This window comes from Pteropus alecto, unplaced genomic scaffold (assembly GCF_000325575.1).
Source record: "Pteropus alecto unplaced genomic scaffold, ASM32557v1 scaffold115, whole genome shotgun sequence".
NCBI lineage: Eukaryota > Metazoa > Chordata > Mammalia > Chiroptera > Pteropodidae > Pteropus > Pteropus alecto.
Window position 1 is genome coordinate 4,286,207 of NW_006436814.1, and position 7,483 is coordinate 4,293,689.

Here is a 7,483-nt window from a genome sequence, read left to right on the forward strand (position 1 = left end):
GCTGCGCGGGGGCGGGGGGGAGGACGCTGCCCGCCGGGTCGCTGCGCCTGGGTTAAAAACACTCTCCAACAGGAAGCTCGGAGACGGAGGCCAGGAGTCCTGCGTCTACTTTCGGATCGGGCTGCTCTAGCAGCTGGCGGGCGGACACCCCTCTGCCCGCTTTCGCTCCGGGCCAGATGCGGCGGGTCCGCTCGCAGACAACTTTATCCGCTCAGACACCGGCCCCGGCCGAGGGCAGCCGGCGGCGGGGTGCGGGTCGTGCAGCGGCCGGTCCGCACGGGCTCGGCCACCGGGGACGCCCAGCCCTCGCAGGTGGTGCCTCCCCAAGGCCAAGGGGACCGGGTTCGCCTTCTTCCTGGGCCGGATGTTTGAAGCAAGATGGCTGTGTTTTGTAAGCCTCTAAAACAATATAGAATACACAGCTTACTGCTCAGAGCCTGACTACCAGTCCCGTCAGCTTCTCCTAACAGCCAGTCGGGCCTTTTAACCGTGTCAGTATTCGGTAGAATTGCCACATTAGGGTAATCAAATGTCAGCAGCTTCTGCATAGTTTAGATGCGGCAGAAAACAGCAGAAATTAAAAAACGTGTTTTGCGGTTGTTATGTTTACCCATAGCATCAGTCATCAGCATCAGACTTTCTACGTCTCAGGTTATCCACATTATCAGTTCATTGGCCTAGAATATCTGAACCACCCAGGTGGTATTGACAACTGCGTGAGAAGGTTTGCAGTAGAAGTGTCATGCAGCCATCCCATAGGATAGTGGAGATAACATTTCATAGATGAAAGGCACTATTACTTGTAATCTGAACATCTTAGAAAGCATCTTAGTCATAAACATTATCCTGAAACGGATAAATGGAAATCAGATATGGGAGGAGGGAATAGATTTGTCCAAGGTCACTTAAGTGAGGAACAGACCCAGAAGAAACAAAACAAAAATCCAGGCCTCCTGTTACATTATTATTTAATGAATGTTAAGTGGCCGCGGCTGCTGTGAAGAGCGCAAGCAGTCTGCCAGCCTAACCTAACAGCACATATGCCAAACAAACAAACAAAAAACCCAAGACTGAGCTGCCAGGGAAGAGTTGCCATAATTTGGGCCACGAAGAGTTTTTGTTTTGCTTGATTTTTGTTTTGCTTGCTTTTTGTTTTGTTTTGTTTTCAGGAAACCAAAATATTTATTGTTGGGTTTATCCAAGAAGGCTGTTCTACATCAACTGAATTCATCGTATCTTTGGGAAATGTTAAATGACAGGTAATGTTCTCTTTCTATGCTAGATTTTTCCATAGCTCCTATTTTTTTGGGGGGGGCTTTAAAGCATTTCTAAGGAGTGGAAAGACTATTTGAGGTGAAATAGTTCTGATCTTTGATTATCTGAACTAATTCAGCTGTCCATCTATAAAATGGAAGTAATGCTCATCTGTGTGGAGATAGGCCTCAAGTTTTCTAGTAGGATCCAGTACATAAGCACCTAGGTTAACTACCTAGTGGCTTCAGGAAGTTCTCTCACTGAGTGAATATTTATTGAGTGCCAACTATGTGCTAGGCATAGTTCTGGATATTGGAGATAAAGCCGTGAACAACACAAGCAATGCTTCTGCCTTCATGGGGCTTATGATCTCTGGAAGCGTTGCCTTGCCCAGGGAAGCAGCACTTGGAGGAGGGGGAGGAAGGAGAGGTCCTTTGGAACCCTATGAGTGGTAAAAACTAGCTAAGGGCGACTGAGGACTTTAGAGTCCAGATGATGGGTAGAGGAGAGCTGCTAGGGCAAAAAGGGATTCTGAAGGGGTCCCAGGGTCAGTTCTGAACTGGCTCTGCTTCTAGAACTCTTGAGCTAATAATGGCCTCAACATTTAGAGTTAAAAAAAATTGGAGAGGATGGGAACAAAAGCTTTTAAGTTAAAACATTTTCTCTAGAATAGAATGCTTGTGACCACTAATTTATATTTGTTTATAAGTAAAGGCAAAAAAAAAAAAAAAAAGGATTTTGAAAGCACCATTATTATGTAATATTTGCTTGAAATCAGTCAAGTGCTATTTACCGCCTCATGGCTACTGTTTTTGGACACACTAGTGCTTTCCTCGTGCCCACTAGCACGTCTGATTTAAATCTATCATATTTGTTTACTTGTTTATTACCCATCTCCTCTGCAAAGGATGTACAACCTACAATACTAGTCTTTCCTCTGGTCTTGCACTGCTACCCACACTCTACCCCCGATTTGCTGTCCCTCCTTACTAGGTGATCTCATCCAGTTTCATGGAAATTGTCAAAGATATGACAAAACTAGAGAGAATAATATAATGAACCCCCATGTACCCATCACCTAGCTTCAAAATGATCTACTCGTGACCAATCTTGTGTGTTCTCTATATCTCTACTCTCTTTCCTTACCTCCCCCACTTGAGTTATTTTGAAGCAAATCCCAGACTTTTTACATCATTTCATCTGTAGTTATTTGAGTATGTATTGTAGGAACCAAATGACTGTTCGAAATACCTATTGTCTCATCTATAGATTCTCTCTCTCTGTTTATATTTATTTGTTAAAAAAAAAAAAGAAAAAACATATCCCGAGCCTTTGGATCCCAGTCTTTTCTCCAAAACTGCCCTGGCATTATGATTTACTCAACTGCTAAAACCAAAAAGTGTAGGCGTCTTCCTTAAGCCTCCCTTTCTTTCACCCCCATACTCCTATTGGACCTACCTCTGAAAAGCATCTCAGGATGACCTACTCCTCACCTCTCACCTGCCCCCCCACAGTCACTTCCTGTATGACCTCTCTCTCTGCACTCGGGCACCTCTATATCCCATTCTCTACTGCAGCATGCAGAAATTAGATTTATAGAATGCAAATCAGATTAAGTCACACCCTTGCTTAAATCCAATCAGTGGCCTCCCACTGCTCTTGGTTAAAACTGGCACTTGCGGGACCTGGCATCATTCCTGCCCTCCTTCATGGCACCTGAATGCTGTCCCCCGGCTTTTCACTGGGCTGGCTGGCTCACTCATCTTCTAAGGCAACATTTCTCACTTTTCCATGTCTTTTACTCTTAGAAAACGATTGGATTTGTGTAGTACGTGGAAGAAAAGTGGAGGGGATTTGAAGCTATTCTATAGAACTTGATTGAAAAATATATATTTTTATATTACATAATCACTGTAGGAGAAAATACTGTTTTAAGGAAGGTTTTAATATCAAATGTGTAAAACTTACAAATAAAATGTTTTCAAAGGTTTTAGTTAGAAACGTTGAGCTTACATCCATGAACGTAATTTTTGATACCAGGTTTTACGGCCATATGCCATTCCTGATTAAGACTTTTTAATGAAGAGCGCTTCAAATTCTTGATGATCTCATCATTGAAAAACTTTGTTCACACAAGTAGGTGGTAAAAAGTTAAAAATAATTGTTTTTAATCATTCAAAAAAGTTGAACAGTTGAAGTTATATATTGAAAATTCTTCCCTTTCTTTCATTGACAAATCTAATCTTGAAATTTCTGGTGAATGGATTATGAATCCAATTAAACTTTTTAAAAGTCAAGTATTTAAAGATAATGATGTAGCTCAAATTTGCAAAATACACCCTGCAGCTTCCTTGGTCACAACTCAAAAGATTCTGTACATTAAATCGGAGGGAAGTAACCTGATAGGAAGACAGAAATTGGGGTCTGCACCCGGAGCCCTGTTCGGCCTTTGTCCCCAACCCTGACTGGCTGTATTTTAGGCTGCACCAATGCTCCCTGGGCACCTGGCATGGATATTTCTCGGGCTCCACGTCAGTGGTGGGCAATGCCCCCTGCCCCGCAGGACTGAAGCAGGAACCTGGGGGCTGTGATCAGCATATCACACGGAGCAGTGAGTAGTGGGCACCGAGTATCTACTGTATTCAGCATTGCTGTGACCACGGGACACAGGTCAGGCCCATGCTGCTCGGGGTGCCCTCCAAGGACACCAGTAGGGGCTGCTCACAACCGGGGCCCTGGGCCCTAGGGCTGACGTCATCTATCTTCTGGCACCGCCATTGCCCATAGGGAAGGCCATTGGGCTGCTCCGAGTTCTCAGCCCCAATGTCACCCCTTAGAGAGACCTCTGAGACCCTGAGTTCCCTGCCCCTCCCTCCTACATTATAGCGTCACATTTCCATGCTTATTTCCCTCACAGTAACTTACAAGCTGACATTTTGTTGATTTCTTTGCTGATTTGTGGTCTTCCCGACTGCACTGTAAACATAGTGAGAACAAGAACTTTGATATTTTTATACAGTTTGATATTTTATATACTATACAAATCGCCCATGCCAGACACAGCAAATATTTGATTGATGAATAAACTAAAAGTGACCATATTTTATAAAGTTTTACAGTCAATTGTAAGATTCATTTTTGCAGAATATGCACATGTGAAAAAAACGTACCTCTTAAGAGTAAATGAGCTATGATCCGTTTCTCAGTATTCTCATCAGTAAAAGAAAGATAAATATTTTTCTCATGGTGAAATTGTTTGGATGAAGGGTGCCCGTTGGACCAGGGCTGCCACTATGAATGGTTTATTAGTTTTGAACACTCATTAAATGATTAATGTCATGTATTCTTATCATTATTCCCTACTCACCAAGCAACCTGGAGACGGCAGTTGGGTTGTATGTAGATCCAAGATACCCTCCCCCTATCCAGGAGATCTTTATGTGCCCTCTGCACACGAGTAAATGGCTGTCCTGGTGAGCTGGGTTGGTGGAGGTCTCCCGTGAGGAAGGAGTGCCAAGAAGTTGATTTCTGAGACCACAAGGCCCCGAGCCATGCCTTGTGCTATAAAGAATTCACAGTGTGAATGGCACCTGGTGACGCTTCAGGTATATTAGGCAGCCTTTGAGACACTCCCCAGCCCCTTCCTTCAAGCTCCAACATTCTGATACAATGATTTTGACATTTCTTAAGTATTAATAAACAGGTAGTAAAATTCTAGGAAAAAAGCCTTTGCAGGATCTGCTCGCTGCTCATAAGGTGTGAACAAACAGCAGGTCAGTTGAACAAACATCTATTGAGTGCCCACCGTCTGTTTGGCACTATGCTAGGCTCTTGCTACAAAGACGAAAAGATGACACTTCCCCATTGCAAAAGGGATAATCTCAACGCAGCGGCCACATTTGCCAGGAAAGGCATTATGGGGGCTCTGTGGGACCATAAGGAAACCTCAGAGTCTGGGAAAGGGATGATTTGTAAACTTTCTTCAAAATGTTTTAAAAATGAAACATTTTTTTCTCATTACAAACAAGGAAGCAATTACAGAGAACGACAGCTGACCCTCGAACAACACAGTTTTGAACTGCACGGGTCCACTTAAGTGTGGATTTCTTTCAATGCATACAGTACTGTAAATGTATTTTCCTTATGATTTTCTATGGATTTCTTTCAATGCATACAGTACTTACTGTAAATGTATTTTCCTTATGATTTTCTTAATAACATTTTCTTTTCTTTAGCTTATTTTATTCTAAGAATATAGTATATAATGCATATACAAAATATATGTTAATTGACTGTTTATAGAATCAATAAGGCATCCGGTCAACAGTAAGCTATTAGTAGTAGTTAAAGTTTTGAGGGAGTCAAAAGGTTTGTGTGGATTTTCGACTGTATAGGGGGCTTGGTACCCCTAACCGTTTGTTGCTCAGGGGTCATGTCTAACACTTCGAGTTTATATTTTCAGATATTTTGACTTCTTTCCAACATATAATATTCATATATCAACATGCATAAACATGATATTCACATACAAACTTTTTTCTTTTTTTTGTTTTACAAAAAATAGGAATTTACATGAGCCTTGAAGGATGAGTGGGAATAGATTAGGTGAAGAAGAGGTGGAAGGGTGTTCCAAGTACTGGGAACAGCATGAACAAAGGTCAGCAAACATATTCATAAAACCAGGATGCATACATTAAGGCAGGAAATCTCAGGAGAGGAGGCTGGAGAATGACCAGGGACTTGGTCCTAGACAACCTTGTCTGTCATGCTCATTCAGTTCAGCTGTGGGGGAGGATAAGAAGGGAAGAGACATGATTAGATTTTCTTGTATGACTGTCGTGTTGGCAGCAGGGTGGGTGGTGAGTTTGAGAGAGCGTAAGGCTGAAAGCAAAGAATTTGCGACAAAATAGATGGACCTTGAGGGCATTATGGTAAGTGAAATGTTAGAGAAAAAACAAATACTATATGATCCACCTATATATAGAAACTAAAACACACACACACAAGAAAACTGAAAACAAAACCAAGCTCATAGATAAATGCAGAGAACAGATTGGTGGGTGCCAGGGGCGGAAATGAAGGGGGCATTGAGAAGTGGGCGAAATGGGTGAAGAGGGTCAAAAAGTACAAACTTCCAGTTGTAAAATTAATAAGTCATGAAGGTGTAATATACAGCATGGTGACTGTAGTTAGTAATACTGTACTGTATATATGAAAGTTGCCAAGAGAATAAATCTTGAAAATTTTATCGCAAGAAAAGATAATTTTGTAATTATATATGGTGATGGATGTTAACTAGACATTGTGGTGATCATTTTGCAATACATACAAACATCAAATCATGTCGTACACCTGAAACTAATATAATGTTATATGTCAATTATATCTCAGTTAAAAAGTAAGTATCTCCAGTCAACAAGTATAAAAAAAAAAGGGCTGAAGGCAAAGCAACTCATGAGACCTCAAAAATGCTTATTTTTTTACACTTAAAGATGTAGTCAGTTTTACCTCCTTAATTAATCCAAGAGGAATTTAGCTCTTCAGCAAAGGTAGTTTAATGATTCGATTATATCAAATTCCAAGGGACTTAGACATCTCTGCTTAGTCTGTCCTTTCATCTGGCAGACTCATAGCAATAATAGCAGTGGTTATTATATAATAATACAGATAGGTAATATTTAATATGCGTATATGGTATGTCAGGCACTGTGCTGAGTGTGTTAGGTATGTTTTCTCAAGTAATAATACGTATGCATATTTTGCCCCGTTGAGATGACAGCGAGGCAGAGGAAGGGCAGGTGAGCTCGTGGAAGACCCGGGAGTCTACGCCCTGCCTCTGCTCAAAAGGCTGTGCTCTGCTGCCCACATGATTTGCAAACTTTTATTTCACTAAGATTAGTCACAGTTACCAGAAACTTAACCTTGAAAATCTTTAAAATGGCCACATTTGATAACATGTTTACCTCCCAAGAATTGGTCAAACTTTCTGGAGTGTCATTTAGATATAACGTATAAATAAGAACCTCCAACAGGTTGCTCAAATCCAGAATGTAAATCAAAATGCTTACTATTAAGAGCTGCACCCCCACGCTCATTGCAGCATTATTTACAATAGCCAAGATATGGAAGTAACCAAAGTGTCCAGTGAGGAATGGATAAAGAAGATGTCGCACGCACGCACGCACGCACGCATGCACACACAGGAATATTAGCCATGAAAAAGAATGAA